General features: G+C 39.6%; 1 protein-coding gene across 1 annotated transcript in view; it reads right to left on the bottom strand.

The window, feature by feature from the left end:
- LOC116841405 (band 3 anion transport protein) overlaps positions 1 to 14,667 on the bottom strand; it is a 66,387-nt gene extending 51,720 nt beyond the window's left edge. The window contains exon 1 of the mRNA XM_032809293.1: positions 10,011 to 14,667. The gene's annotated coding sequence lies outside the window, so the exon portion shown is untranslated. The remainder of the gene's footprint in view (positions 1 to 10,010) is intronic.
- Positions 14,668 to 16,899: the final 2,232 nt, after the last annotated feature.

Raw genomic sequence — 16,899 nt, 5'->3', positions numbered from 1 at the left:
TATATATATATATATATATATATATATATATATATATATATATATATATATATATATATGGAGGGGGAATTGCGTACGCCTTCTGTAGACCAAAAGTGTGTCCAAAATATGTGCGAGAGAGAAAAGTATCCATTCCTATTCATCCTCATGTGCGCATGCGCCAACATGCGTCAGTTGTTGCTGGGCTACAAAATTATTGGTTTCAATATTTTTTTATTTGAATTCTATCAACTTTATCGAAAAATAGCAAGAGATAAAATTGTTTATTTTCTTCTCATAAGAGATAAAATTGTTTATTTTCTTCTCATAGAGCTCGGAGAATTTTTTTAGAATTTTGTATTAACTTTTTAGTACTGCATTTTCTTGCGTTTTCTTGCATTTTCTTGAAGTACTAGAAAGTTAATACAAAATTCTGAAAAAATTCTTAGAGCTCTATGAGAAGAAAATAAATAACTTTTATCTCCTGTCAACTTTATAACCTAACCTCACCAGTTAACTTCAACGCATGCGCACAGACGGCGAGTAGGAACGTATAGCTTTCTCTCTCGCACACATTTTGAACACACTTTCGTGCCAGCATTCCCTCTCCATGTATATATACTCTAAGGATGAAACTTACACCAATGCGTGCGGGAAGCACGTGGCGTTACTTCAGGGTTACTCGTGACTGTCTCCCGAGGTCCTTCGCGCGCTTTTGTAGCTCACGTGCGGACAGAATTGTCGTCGGGAGAACGTGCTTTTCGCTAAAACAGCTAATGGCTTCCCAAGCGGGGTAGCCTGAGGAGAGAGACGCGGTATGTATTTTTAGTCGCGCTCCTATTCCTTCGGAGTCCGCAAAGTGGTCGCTCTCGCGAGGACTCGTTTCGCCTTTGGGATTATGCAAATCGATCAGCGGCCGAAATCCCGCATGGGGAACGAGGACGGTGCCTCCTCCTCCTCCTTCTCCCCCCTCGTCCGCCTTCTCCGTGGTGCTCAAACGCTGCCCGGGACGATGATTCATCGTCACGAGACGTCGCGTGCGCGATTAAGCTCATTGAAAGCGAGACCGCCTCGTGACTTCGATCGAAGCCGCGACTTCGATAATCGCCGGCCGCTACTTTTCGCGCGCCGATGTCGATGACGACGAAACAAACTGCGACGGGGTCGCTGGGATCCGCGCGCAGACGAGCCTAGAGAGCGGGGAACTCGCCGCCGACTCTATTTACGAACGCGACCAAGCGAGCTGTTGCTGCCGACGGTCGTAACTGATAGTCGTCAAGATTGCGAATCGCGCTTTAAACGTCGCGAACACACCGTGCGTAGCTACGACTATCGCACTGGTGGCTGCTACTGACGTGGTAGTTTATCGTCGAACTTCGATGAATCACTTTTATCGTAAAACGCGAGGTGGATTCATGCGCGCGTTGGCGTGAATGTTTCGCGCCGAGGACTTCGCTGGCGAAAGCTGCACTGTAAAAAATTTGTGTAAAATTCCATGTAATTATGAGACCAAGTATTATAGTTGTAAATTTACACACGTATGAAAATGTGTCTATATAAGTATGTTATCGTTCGTCTATATAAGTTTATGCGTATAAAAATTCGAATTACGTATAAAAATTCTATAATCTAAAACATCTATAAAACGTCTATAATAATTGGTCTCAAAATTATCCACTATAATAGATGTAATTTTACACAAATTTTTTACAGTGTGTGCCGACTTTTAATCGGCGCATATAATGCGACGCGAATAATATAAATATCGCGGGACAAAATATGAAAGTTTGAATTTCAACACATCATCATCGAAGATATTTAGTAAGATGCTTATGCTTCTTTTTCTTGTCTCGCTTGTCGAGTTTTATTATAGCGATAAGATCTTGAACTTTCCAAATAGACCAGTTAGAAAAATTACTCAGCTGAAGAAATTTGTTGCAAACGAGATGGAAAATCTCGCGCGTGACGAAACCGATTCGTGCCGACAGTGCTTGTGATTGATTGATGTAAAATAATGTAGAAAACTCGCGGATCCTTGAACTCGCTGATCCTAAGGATCGGATTCGCCGTGAGTATTCTGTGATGTTCAAGAATAATTCACCTCGAGAATATTCGCCGCGATTTAGACGTAACTAAACGCGGCCTCGTTGAATAATAATCAATTTCGTGATATGTATTGGCGAAACGACTGAACTTGAACCACCGAAGTACGGGCGTTTAGGAAAATTTGATTAGATAGTCTCGCAATAAGCAACGAGCTTTGCATGCAACTTGTATCGAGTCAATCGCTCCTGACGAACGAGCCCGATTACGATTGTAAATCAATGTCGCGGAGTTTATGAACAGTTTCTATTCAAAGCAAAACGCACACACAAGCCACATCATCTCTCTAGAACATATAAAGCTTTTAAATGTATCCGACGTTTTCATCTCGCGAGACGAATGAGCGAAAGACGATTTTCCTCGTACATTTTTTACAGAGAGAAGAGAAATAAAGGTTCATAAAAACTTACTTATTTATACAGTTCGAATCTTTCAGTTTAGGTTTTTACGATACCCGGAAAATCTTTAGGAAATATGCGGCAGAAAGGATATTATCTGGAAATTCTTCCCAAATTTTTACCAAATTCTTGCACGCTGGAGGTAATCTAAAAGGGCACATCCTCAAGATATACTCTGGAATTTCTTGAAGATTATCCCAACAGGATATTTCAGCAGGATTCAGTCCCTGTTTATGCTCTGATGGAATTTCAAGCGTTATGTGAGAAGAATTTGCTGCCACTCATCGATCAGGATATATAGTTCTCCTCTTCTCTAGGCCTCAATCTATTGTGTATGGTGTATTAGATGTACAACTTTGCTTCCGCCGTTTTTCTATAGATGGCTTTAGCGGTAAGTGGTGGTCGAAATAAATAGATCATAGACGCCATTGCAATAAACATCTGTCAACATAACCACATAGAAACATTAGTCGATTTGTGTCTGCATCATAAAGTTATTCTCGATTGAAAATGTCAGTTTACGAGCCAAATTCTCATCATTTGCGGGAGGTTTTAATTTTCTGCTTCAATATGAAGAAATCTGCGGCTGAGGCTCATCGAATGCTCCCAAATACTTATGGCGAGGCCGCTATTAGTGAAAGAACGTGTCGTGAGTGGTTTCAACGCTTCAAGAACGGTGATTTTGACGTCGAAGACCGGCATAACGGTGGAAGAGAGAAGGTTTTCGAAGATGCAGAATTGAAGGCATTACTTGATCAAGACTCGTGTCAAAATCAAGAAGATTTGGCACGATCATTGGGAGTGACTCAATAAGTCATTTCGAAACGCCTCAAAGCCATGGGAATGATTCAGAAGCAAGGAAATTGGGTGCCGTACGAATTGAAACCGAGATATGTTGAACGGCGTTTGTTTGCTTGTAAACAGCTGCTTGAAAGGTAAAGACGGAAGGGATTTCTGAATCGCATTGTGACTGGGGACGAAAAATGGGTTCATTACGATAACCCCAAGCGCAGAAAATCATGGGGAGTTCCCGGCCATGCTTCCACGTCGACGGCCAAACCGAATATTCACGGCTCCAAGGTCATGCTCTGTATTTGGTGGGACCAGCTCGGCGTAGTGTATTATGAGCTGTTAAAACCGACTGAAACAATCACAGGCGATCGGTATCGAACGCAATTGATGCGTTTGAGCCGAGCATTGAAAGACAAACGGCCGCAATACAACGAGAGACACGATAAAGTGATTTTACAGCATGACAATGCTCGACCCCATGTTGCGAAAGTGGTCAAGACATATTTGGAAACGTTGAAATGGGAGGTCCTACCTCACCCGCCGTATTCTCCAGACGTTGCTCCCTCTGATTATCACTTGTTTCGATCAATGGCACACGGTCTGGCTGACCAGCACTTCCGGTCTTATGAAGAAGTAAAAAAATGGATCGATTCGTGGATCGCCTCAAAAGATGACCAGTTTTTTCGCCGAGGAATTCGTACGCTGCCCGAAAGATGGGAGAAAGTAGTGGCCAGCGATGGACAATACTTTGAATCATAAATGTATAACCAGTTTTTTACAATAAAGCCTCAAATTTCGGAAAAAAAACGGCGGAAGCAAAGTTGTACACCTAATATCATACTGACAAGATCCTTGAGGACTACAAATTCGCAATCCTCGAGCGTTTTAAGGAATTTTTGGTGAAAAACTTTTGGGGAAAATTGTAAAGAATACTCTCTATACCGCAAGTTTTCAAGTAAATAAATTTTTATAAACCTTTACTCATACAAAAAAGATATGTGTTCATTAAATATATCCTCAAATAACAACGTTTTTGGTACATGTTTGGAAGTACTACTATCAAAAACAACGATTTTTTTTGTACTATAAATATAATCAACAAAATAAGTCATAAAATAGATCATGATAGATTAGATAATGATAAATCAGTGTTTCGTCCACTTATCTATCTAATCTCTAGCCTTGAATCTATGGATATGCACGGAGAGTTCTACTCATAAAAAATATTATATACTTAGTAAAGCGGCACCTAACGGTACTTGAATTTCCTTTAGGCCTGGTTGCACCAACATTATTTTGACTTTAAGCGAAACTTAAACATATATCTATCTTTATTTTTCTTTCTATATAAATAAAGATAGACATATATTTAAGTGTCACTTAAAACCAAAATAACGTTGGTGCAACCGGGCCTTAGACATGTAGTACAATATTTATTATACACGATACAACCATGGAGAATGCTAACACAATCTTAAAAAATTTTTTTTTAATTACACGATAAATTAAACAACACATACTTTTTCTCATTGACCAAATATTGTTCCAGAAAATATTCATAAAATGTAGTAAAACTTTAACATCATTGCCATTTATTTTAAACATACTAAATAACATGTATAAAGTTGCAGTGAACCATTAATATTATATAAAGATAGGACAATCTGAAAGATTGCTGCGGGGAAGTCACAAAAGTTATAGATATCAGAATGACATACTATAATAGATTCAGAGTTGGGAAAGTTACTTTTTAAAAGTAACTAGTTACAGTTACAGTTTCCTTTGCTGAAAATGTAACTAATTACAGTTACAAGTTACTGGCTATGAAAAGTAACTCGTTACAGTTACAGTTTCCTTTGCTGAAAATGTAACTAATTACAGTTACAAGTTACTGGCTATGAAAAGTAACTCGTTACAGTTACTCAAAAAGTAACGAGCCGTTACTTTTAAGTTACTTTCTTGAAATGATTGTAAATTATTATTGTAAATACAAAAATCTTACATTTTAAGCGTTACTAAAATATAAGAACTGAATTTTACAATTAATATCTACCACATTAATTAGTCAATCCACTTAAAAAATTTCAAATCTGTACTTAATATAATAAAAATTTAATGATAGCCTTGTAGAGGTAAAAGAATTTAATCACATGCTTCATAAATACGTTCATAAAACAGATAGCACAGAGAATTTAAAGAATTTAAAGAGAATTCAGTCGTATGTCACCAATTCTGAGTTCATTTTTAAATGCATACAGAATTCTTTTGAACTAAACTCTGAAGAATTCCTTTTGCATCTGAAAATGAATTCAGAATTGGTGACATACGACTGGATTCTTTTTTAATTATTTTTTAATTCTCTGTGCTATTTAGGTTACTAAATTAATATACGATTACTATATAATTTTAATTTTATTTTACGTTCTTCAAGTAACTTTTAACTGTTAAAAAAAACTGTTAAAGTAACTGTTAAAAAGTTACAAGTTACTAAAAATAAGTAACTAAGTTAAGTTACAGGTGGGAAAAAAGTAACTAAGTTAAGTTACAGTTACCGAAAAAATGTAACTGTAACTTCGTTACAAGTAACGAGTTACTTCGCAGCCCTGAACAAATTTGCAACTAACGGGAATATTCCAAGTAAACGAAAGAATTTCAGTAAACGTTTCAACAATTCATTTTTTAGTCTATTCTCGCTACTTCTTAAGCTTCGATCCACAAGGAATTTTAAAGTCGGTCGAGAATTTCATCTCGCCGACTCCGAGAGGACACGCACGTCGTCTCGTCATTTCGACCTAATCGCAATCACATTATTATGCCGCGCATTCTAGCGCGAGTTAACGGTGGCGCGGCGCCGCTTCATCAATCATAACTGTTCCGGGCCGAGTAACGACAACGGTCAACCGTGGACACGGAGAAAGAATTGTATAATGTATGAACACACTAAAAAACATGGCCGACAGACGAAGCTTTAAAAACCTTAGATGAAATCCATTGTTCGCAGAAAAACATCGTCCGCATTTCGATTTTACCTTCGTACTCTCTAAGATACATTATCAATATATTCTTCACTGAAGCGCTATAACTGGTCGTTTAGTTATAACAACCACAATCATTAAAATCTCGTTGAAAGAATCAGTTAATAGTTGCGGTTGCTCTTATTTTTTATGCAGTTTGCAAACGCAGACAGTATCATTGCAGTGTAATGCACAAATAAAAACTATTAATCCCATCGCCACACACTGAAAAAAAAAACACTTGACTATTTATTTGTGAGATACAAGGTTTATTTCTGCGAAAAAAACCATATTTCTGTGAAATAAAGTTTATTTTTATGAAATAAACTTTTGTCTCACACACAAATAAATTTTCAAGTAAGAGAGATCTGAACTAGTTGGCTACCGGAGTAAGTTGATAAAACCGATTATTTTTAGTATTTTTTAACAAATTAAAAAATTAAGCAAGCAAGATTTTTAAACATGTCAAAGATGTATTTGAAATCCCTGCTTGCTTGATTCTGAAATCTATTAAGGAACAGTAGAAATAATAGATTTTGCCAACTTACCCCGGTGACCAAATAGCCCCGGCCTCCCCTATTTTCTTCTCAGTGCAAAAGCGAGAAGTTGGATTTGGCATAGCGTATAACGAAAAATTTCTGTGCTACAGATTTTGCAGCAAAATCTTGCTTTTACTGATTAAAATCAGTGAAATATAAGACAGAGTGTGCAGTAGAGTGTTTCCACTGAAAAGCCAGAAAAACTCACTGATCACCGGTGGGGTCTTCTTACACTGAGACAAAAGTGTTTGCCATACATTAATATACTGTAAGTTTAGCAAAAAAATTAAAAGTTTTATGTTTGGCGCCAAAGAAATAGGATCGGGACACTGATGTGTCACTTGGGTTTTTGGGAGAGCATATTTGTCCCAAAAATAATAAGTAGAGTGATAGCTGATGTGTGTTTTGAATGCCCAAAAAGTTGTTTATTCAATTGAATAAAGTTATTACTAATGGTGATGGGAAAATATATGTCCCGTTGGTGGCGAAAAGCTTAAAATAGCTGGTAAAAAATACCATCCTGATTTTACCTTCGCCCTAGTCTTTGACACTTGTATTCTTCAAACTGTTCTAGATCGGCTCAACGTCAGTTGAAGTGTCTTCCATCGAACAACTTGTTCCGGAGAAGGTGAGTGTCTCGCTTTGTATCCCGCCGTCGATCGATTTCTTAAACACGTTCGAATAAAACAATGCTTCTCTCCCTTTCTGTCTCCTCCTCTCCTCTTCTGTCTCTTTCTCTCGCGCGCTCACGAAACTATTTTGCGACCGAGGCACAGCTCTTCAGTTCGCATTGAACGTTGCGCTGACTCATAAATTTCTCGTTGTCTCAGCACGCATTCCAGCGAATGTTGATGCAACGCCCAAAATCGTGCGTATCCTGCTATGCCCTCCAGGCCGGTAGAGGAAAGGAAAACTCAAAAAGAAAATAATCGAGGCACGTGTTTCAGTGGCGACATGCGGAACGAAAAAATTTTCTTCGCTCGACGTTGTTGCATAACGCAAAAATCGGTTTTTAATGACCGCTGTCCGATGCGACGACGGACACGTACGAGTAATAAACAGCCCGGCCGAGCATTTTAATCGCGACTGATGTCACGACGCGAAAAAGAATGCGTGATTTTCGCGCCGCGATCGCGCCAGCTATTCTCGACGCGGCGCTCTTCCTTCCTCTGGACGGACGAACGCTGGACTGAAGGACTGCTATATGCTAATCCCGTTAGTTTGCTCGAATGTGCAAGAAATGTGCATAATCTATCTTTGTACAGAGGCGATCGTGTGAAGTGTATTCTACTGTAAGAGACTTGTCAGGAAAATTCGTCGGATCTATTGTCTCCTTCCTCGCCGGTTGGGTATTAACTAAGCGTTGGTGTACGTGAAGGTGACTTCAATGACTACTTTACGACAACAGATGCCTACTTAGTGAATATTAAAGTTTATTATGCGTCATCAACGATTGTAGAAAAGTGATGCGATCTTAATACGTTGATACGATTGGCTACCAGTGTGCCCGAGAAATTCTTTCTCATCGACTTAATTACTAGGTTTACAAAAGCGCACTAACTCTCGCCCTTATTACATTCATGCTTTATCCAGCTCTCGAGTTTTGATCCTATTCTTCTCAAACTCTCGCTTCTCTCTCCGTGCTCTTCCTCACTCTACTTTGTCTCTGCATGAATTCTTCTATCTATTCTCCTCTGTTAACTTCTTTCCCATGTTCTCTTTCTCTCTACAAATATTTTCAATATTCTCTCTCTCTCTTTTCTTCTTTCTCTTCCCCTCCACCCCTCACGTTCATCCGTCACCGTCCAGTATCGCATCTTTAAACACATAGGCCTCTCTACTTTAAATCCCCAGTGCTACTACTCTTACTCTAATTAACAATCGTATGAAAATTTCCTACCCTACATTGTTTCGTACGGTCATGTCGCTCTTCTGCGAAGAGTCACAAAAGAGGGACGCGTTATAATCCTCAATATCTGTAATTATTTTCTTTTTCGCAAAATACGGAGGAAAACGTAGAATTATTGACTGACTATCCTTAAAAGAACGAAGAATTAATGCAACGTCACTATTAATTGATATTTACTGGGAAGATCGTGAATTCACACACGTGAACGTGTCCAGAGTGAGGCGCGAAGTCGGTGCTCACTAAAATGACCAACTTTTCTTTTAGGCCCAGTTCCAACATTTTTAAACGTCGTTTAAACCTTGATCTGAGTTTAAGTCTTAAGAAATCCCGTCTTGTCTGAAGGCAGTTTAAATTCAAATTAAGATTTAATCGACGTTAGTGAAATCGAGCATTAATCAATCAATTTCGGAATATCGACCTTAACCCTACAGTCGTCGCGCTACTTTTTGAACACGAGTCGACGCATAGGATCTTGAGAGACTCCAATATAAAAAATTGTATATCTTTTATGTTGAGAACTTAAATATTTTCTTTGTTTAATTAGGTTTTTGGGTTCATGTAAAATATAAGAAAAGACTATTTTGAATATAATATTCTCTTAAAGACCCCATGCGACGACTGTAGGGTTAAATGAATCGAGACACAACAAAATATCGGGATTTTTTCATTGGTTACAAAATACTTTGTAATATTAATGTCTCTTTTTGGTTTATATATATATATATATATAGGCAAATTTTGATATATTAATTTTTTAAATGGATAAGTTAAATGAATTTTAGATACACTTAAGTACGTAAATATTCATTTATTATTAAGCCAACATCAATCAACAGAACACATATATAGCCTGTTATTATTTTTTTTATTACAGATTATTACTGAAACAAGATTAATAAAATTCTTGAAATAAAATCAAAGAACAATTATCAACGGAACATAAAATCAATGAAAAGTCAATACAAAATATCCTTTATCACACACACATACAAATATAAAACCTAATAATTTTATATTATTCATTTCACTTTATGTAATAAATCGGTATTTTATGTAATAAGTCGTTATTTTATTTATTACATAAATACTTTATGCAATAAATAAAATAACATTCCGGGGTCTAGGGTTCCTTCAGGAAACAAAATTCCCGCAAAATTCAGGACGGAAATACCGTTTCCCGTCACTCTAATGCCCGCGACTTCACGTGTCGCGGCGCTTGCGGCCATTGTTACCTTCAGCTATGAGGATGATCCATGACAATGGGTGATCTACGTACCTAAGCTCCGAATCGATCGCTCGACGCGCACCACCCGCACGGACAACAGCGTCGTGGCCGTTCTCAGTCGCGAGAGGGATCCCGACTGCGCGCGCTCACCTCCTCAGCCCACGTAGCTCATCTCCGGCCGGCTTTTCGCGAGGAGGAAGGAAGAGCAGGAAGACTGGAACGCGCGCGTGTGTTTACACAGAGCCGCGGAGGCTAAAAAGGAAATGGCGATCGTGCGCGCGAGACCGACGCCGCCGACGTACTGACACTCGGCCAGCCTGCGAGACCACAACGGGCTTCCCTTGGGAAACGCCGTGCGTCTCGCTCGCGCGCTCATTCGTCCGCCGTTCTTTCTGGTTGTACGCGTAAGGTGAACGGCAAGACACGGCAACAGGGAGAGAGAAAGAAAGAAAGAAAGAGAGAGAGAGAGAGAAAGTGAAAGAGAGAAAGAGACGAGGGAAAGACGTAGCGGGAATTGAATTTCCGTGACCGGTTGGCCGGCCGACCAATGGCGCGCGCCCGACTGAACGGGTCTACTCGCTCGCGCGCAGGCGCAGTAGCAGCGCGGCTCGACGCGCGAAATCGCCATGTGTCCAGTTGAATTGTTTCATAATCACAGAGCTTATTTCTCGATATTTTGCGAAAATCTTAAGCGTGTACTTTGCCACTTCGTGAGAAGTGAGAAGCTTTATCATTGACGTTATAAATCAGGATGGTTGCGGCAAGTAGCTAAGAGTTTGTGAAGATAAAGATTGCGGAGTGTTTGGTGTCTTTCAGATTGAGGAGAACATCTCTTCTTGCTCGTCTCCTTCGTAGTGAACGCCCGGATATTTTGGATTCCTAGATACTCGCCGAGGCCACGTTCGATCATAACGTCTGACGCGAGAAATGATAGATCGAAAATTCTTGCGTACTAATTTCAAATAAAAAGATATTTGAATAAGAGAACACTTCAGATCACTTGATATACTATACTTGTAAAATGCTCCAAAAACTATCCTTTTCCCTTAACAGTTGATAAAAAACTGTAAAATCAATGTGACGAAAAGAAAGATAGTTTAAAGAGGAAAGTTGCATGTCACGTCAATTTTATTTTATTTATTGACTGTCCAGAGAAAATGATACTTTTCGGAGCGTTCTACAAGTATGATCAAGCTATCCCACAAGTATTTTCTCCCATACAAACATATCTTTATCTGAAAATGGCGCGCGTTTTCCCGCTCTTCTGATTCGTCATCAATCAAGAACTCTGCGACGAGGGACCCAGAAGCCTTGATGTGAAAGTTCATCCGTTTGAAAAAATCGTCCATTTTTCTTCTTCCGTAAAACGTGCGCACCTTGTTCGCAATATAGATGCCATCAAGATAGAACGAAAGAGCGATAATGCATGAACGCGTGTGCAAACACGCCGCGCGGATCCACTTGAGAACACACTCGTGGGGTCTCATTCGTCTCCCCATGCGCGAAAAGGGGAGAGAAGGGGCTGGAAGTTGAATTTAAATATTGGTTCTGCCGATTAGTCACAGGCAGCGCGCACGTCATCGATAGCGAAAATAAGGAAACGCTAATCGTTCGCGCGCGGAGGTGTGTGTTTTCCTATAAAACACGGAAGAGGAACGACGTGGCGAGTACTTGGTGCACTTCGACCGGAGTCGTCGCCTCCCTCTCCTCTTCAATCCGGGCCGTCACGTTCGTGACGCGGCGCGATCGCGTCGGCCTGCTTCTTCACGGTTTCGCGGTGGTGCGGGCGAAATTTCCTCACTGACGAACGACGGCGACGACGACGGCGATGACGACGTGAACGGCGACAAATTGGGTCGCGGTCGTGCGAGACCCCGAAACTCTCCGGGCTCTCCTCCCGCGCTCGCTTTTTAATGAATATACATCGCCGACACCGCGCTCGGATCCGTTTGTCCCATTTTTGCGCTCGTCATTTTGCACTATCAACCGGCGCGTATGTAGATCACCGGCGTAACGTTGATCGCATATGCATACGCTCGCAACAAGTATTCAGAGTGCCTCCACTTTGTACGCTGCATATGCATTTATGCTAACTGCGAGATCAACGTAACGGCGTGTTTATACGGCCGCAGCTTTATGCCACCGTTCTTGGGGGAACAACCCCGAGGAACGTGTACCTCTCTCTGCTAACGCGGACACACAAGCACGCACACAGGCACACACATGCGCGCGTTTCTCGTACTTTGCTATTTGGTTCACCGCGAGCTGCCGCGTGTGAGGTCGCCTGAAAACGGAAGAAAAGGAAAAAGAAGAATATCGACGACCGAGGAATATCGACCGATCGCGCGACGAACGTGAGGAACGCGACGGCAAAGACGCGAGAACGCGCGCGTATATCTTCGAACGACGCGGCAAATTGTTGTCAATTGAATAATGAAGAGTGCGGAACATAACAACGTATTGAGTCGCCATCGATATCGCGCAATTTTCCGACCAGCCGTTACGACGGCGATGTGCTATTTTTCTCTCCTCCTTCTCCCCCTTTTTCTCCGTTTCTCGTCGATCGAATCACGACACTCGGAGATTAACCTTTAAACTGCCGGGAAAGCCACTTTTGTGACTATAACACCACTTTTGTAGCTTTCCCGGCAGTCTAAAGGTTAAAAAAGTACTTGGCTCATAAACTAATTTTTTTAGGAATCCTTTTAAATTCTAACAGTAGGGAAACTCTCGGAATATAATGGAAACTCTAAGATTTAAACAAGCTTTAGACATATTAAAAATAAATAAATCAGCAGGGTTTTGCAGCAAAATATTCTTTCGACTATCCACTATAAGAAAAAGACAAGTTTTACCGTCTGAGTACCTCATACTTTCAGGTTCTTTGTATGCCGATCATGTCGAGTCTGTGACATCAGAATGGAGGATTTTAAGGAGCCTTCAGACATCGCAAATACGTCTTATGTCTCGATTTTCGAGTTTCTCTTTCGACTTATATTTTTTTTCCAGCTAGTGAAATCCGCCAGAAGACCGCAAGAGCGCATGGATCGTAAAGCAGGACCAAGGCTGTAAACGCCGTGTATAATTCGGGGATGGTACGAACACGCGAGTATTAATATGTCCGTTTAATGCGATACATGAGGCATGACGATACTATCAGCTTGGTAAAGACAGTGACCGTTATATTATTTCGTCGTAATAATAATATATATATATATATATATATATATATAATATGTATATAATATATATATATGTATAGTTCAACGTACAAACTATATACCTTAAATAAACTCTAACGCGGGGGCGTACTATATGTACACAGCCTTAGACCAAGTGCTGGCCTAGGTACGCCGGTCGGCGTGGTAGATATACGATCTAGGATCTAGGAGCCTGGCGATCGACTGCGCGACGCGTCCTCACGTGTACATTCCACACTCCTATTAACTAGTTATCAACATTTATACATGGCGCAACACGCACGCACGCACGTACACGCACGCGGGTATGCTCTGACCCGCTGGTAGGACTGTGCAAGGACCCCTTAATCGAGGACACGCGAAGTTCTTGAGCCCGCGGGGATCCTCGAACCGCGCGGTGATGCGAATTTTCGTCAAGTGACAGGCGTTGTTTTTTTTCTTTTCTTTCTGTTGTTGAAATTAGATACTCACTACGTTGGAGAACGACGTGAGGCACATGCAGCTCGAGACGCGACGTCGACGGCGACGTGGGCCCGAATAGACTGGCGTGTGTACTCGGGAATGTCATACGTGTCAATTGTTCGCGATGTAAACAATCCGCCGGTCAACAAATCGGCTCAATTAAACCAGCGGATATTGTTGTGTGAAATCAAAGCAACACACTAGCTTCCGGGTAACAGTAGCTAGCATGTTGTTTTCATTTCTTATGGCATTCTGCTGGATATGGGTATTCCATAACTGGTGATACAATCGGAAGGAGAGATTCTACATGAAAAAAGGTCGAAAACGTAGAATAAACGTAGAATAAACTTTTTTTATACAAGGTTTGTTTCCGATTTTTTTTTTGTTTATGGAGTCACATTAAATCAATTGCTTATTTTGAAGAAATTACAAATATCGAGCAATTAAAAAAAGAGATTAGTTTAGCGTTTGATAAGTTGAATTGTAAAAATTTATTTCGAAGAGCAGAAACGTGTATTCGACATAGAACGATCGACATTCTCAATTCATGAAGTAATCAAATTCACGCGTGAATATCCTGTTGTGTATTCTTGATTGCCCAATACAAACATGAGCACAGATAATAGTTTGTACAACGAGATCTAACAAGACACAATTAAGTGCATATCTGATGAATTTTTAAAGTCGATTTAGTCGAAAACAAAACCTCATATGAAAAGAACTTCATTCCAAGTTTCCGACTTATTTCTTCACGTAGAATCATTCTTTTTCCGCCAGTTATGGGACACCCTATACATTTCCGAAAGAACGGTAAAACAAAAAAAAACTGCACAAAAGTCGCGCAAATTTTCAAATTCACCAACTTTCGTTTGATAAATGCACCAGCGACTCTTGTTTCTCGCTCTTGAAGCGCATTGTTCTTTGATTTTTTTATTACCTCTTTTCGCAGCTCCATATCGACGCATTATATCGAATGAGTGAGCTCCAGGCAGAACAGAAAATCACATTGACGCCAAAATAATAAGAGTGAGTCATTTTTCTCGTCATTTTAACGTCATCGTGATTTGCGGTTCCAGCTAGCCGTTTAACGGATCGCGCGTTAAATTCGCAAAAGAGTTCGAGGATCCTCGATTTCTCAAGCCTGTCGGGATGATTACTGGTCATGCTCGTTCGATGAGAGATAAGAACATAGCGATTATATATAAAATCAACTAAAATTGTTATTGCGGTATTGTATAGTGGCACGTAACATTTTAATATAAAATTCCCCTCTTTCGAGATGCATAGTGATCGCGTATAGTGATTAATTACAGTCGATTACTGTATACAATCGTAGTATAATGGTTTGCCGCTTACATCGCATTACGTATACTTAACGATCTCCCCCTCGGCCAGGTTTAACACCGCTTTTTTCTGTCTTGCTTTCCCTCAGGGTTGTGCCGTTTTCATGATTACGTCTACGTGGACAGTTTAGGTGTCATACATGTGACGTGTACATGGTCTCTTTTCGTGTGGACAAGGTAAACTATGTAGAACCTTATAAATTAACTTAAAACATACAAAAAGAAGTAATTAAATTAGAGACAGCTATCTCGAATCTGTCCCGGGTATTAATTGCAAACGTAACGTTCGAATAAAAACGAATTGCACGAAATTTCCATTTCATTATATGACAAACCGGTAGATTTAATTCCGAAGGTAAGAAGGTAACCAGAGAATATATCCTGTAAACTTTCTAATTCGAAAACAATGTTTGTCAATTTACATCAGGATTATAAAGGTTTAATAATAATATGAAGTTTTTTTAAGTTAATTTTTTAGTAAGCTATATGTCCTTTAAATGGTAGGTTAATCGTTGTCTGCATAGATAACATCTCGTTCATAGTTTACGTTGTCTGCATGTAGACGTACACGGAGGGAATTTTACAGCAAAAATTACTATAAAATTTTGTAACCGAGGAATAGACCGATATTCTGCAGCAGTTTATCGTCACTTCATTTGTGCTATTTAAGCAGGACGGGTCAATAACTATTGCTACCTCGAATATCTTCAAAGCAAGAAATAACCCAGTAAGCAAAAAATCACTAATAAAACGTTATTGCAACAATGTGCGACAGCGCATAACGTTTTCTAATGTATAGTTTTTAAAGTTGTATCAACATTGCGAATAACTTCGGCACTTCACTATTTCTAGAACATTTTTACAATATTCAAAGAGATCCTATTATCCGGCAATGTCTTTGAAATATTTGTAAAATATTAAGCGAAAGTGTGTTCAAGAGAGATACACATAAAATCATCTTTGTTTATTAGAAAAGGAAGATTTTCGAAGCTATTCTGCTTAAAAGAAAATTCTACTTAAAGTTCCTTGCACCTCGCCGCGGCCACGTTGAATTTGTGACGTCAGAAACGAGGAACGACGAAAATTACGTGTCATTTCTAAATGAAGATGAATATGGACGAAAAAGCACGAAAAAGCCTGTTTGAACATACTTTTAAAATTGTCTGAAGGTATTCCTGGTACAAAATTAATAGTCGTATAATAAATGATAAAATAAAGCGTGCAGACAAAACAGACTTATTTCATCAGTTCACGTGAGATATGATCCATTTAAATACCGTAAAAATGTTCTAGAAATAGTGAAGTGCCGAAGTTATTCGCATAATGTTGATACAACTTTAAAAACTGTACATTAGAAAACGTTATGCGTTATTGCACATCGTTGCAACAACGTTTTACCAATGATTTTTTGCTTACTGGGTTATTTCTTGCTTCGGAGATATTCGAGGTAGCAATAGTTATTGACCTGTCTTGCTTAAATAGCACACATGAAGTGACGATAAACTGCAGAATATCGACTTATTCCACGGTCGCAAAATTCTACAATAATTTTTACTGTAAAATTCCCTCCGTGTCTCATTTCGTCATTTATTACACGACTGTTTATTGATCATCAAGGGAAAAGGATACCTTTCGGACAATTTTGCAAGTGTACTCAAGCAATCTCAAATGTTCTTTCGCCTATATTTATCTTTATACAGAAACACCACGCAACTTTCGTCACGCAGCATGCCGCCATGTCATTCCATGGCCGGCGAGATACAAGAAGCCTTAAAAAGAAAATTTTATGATGATTACGCTTTTCTCTGGAAGGAGTAGTTTCGAAGAACTTCAAGTCACCTTTGTTTTTCTTCTTGCTTCGAAGATATTCAAGGTAACGATAGTTATATTGACTCACCTATATATTAGGAATTGGAATGTCGTATCGTTAGCGGA

The sequence above is a fragment of the Odontomachus brunneus genome, unplaced genomic scaffold (genome assembly GCF_010583005.1).
Source record: "Odontomachus brunneus isolate Ranch 3 - 2012 unplaced genomic scaffold, Obru_v1 Obru_scaffold_015, whole genome shotgun sequence".
NCBI classification, from domain to species: domain Eukaryota; kingdom Metazoa; phylum Arthropoda; class Insecta; order Hymenoptera; family Formicidae; genus Odontomachus; species Odontomachus brunneus.
This window is presented reverse-complemented; position numbering and strand designations above follow the sequence as displayed.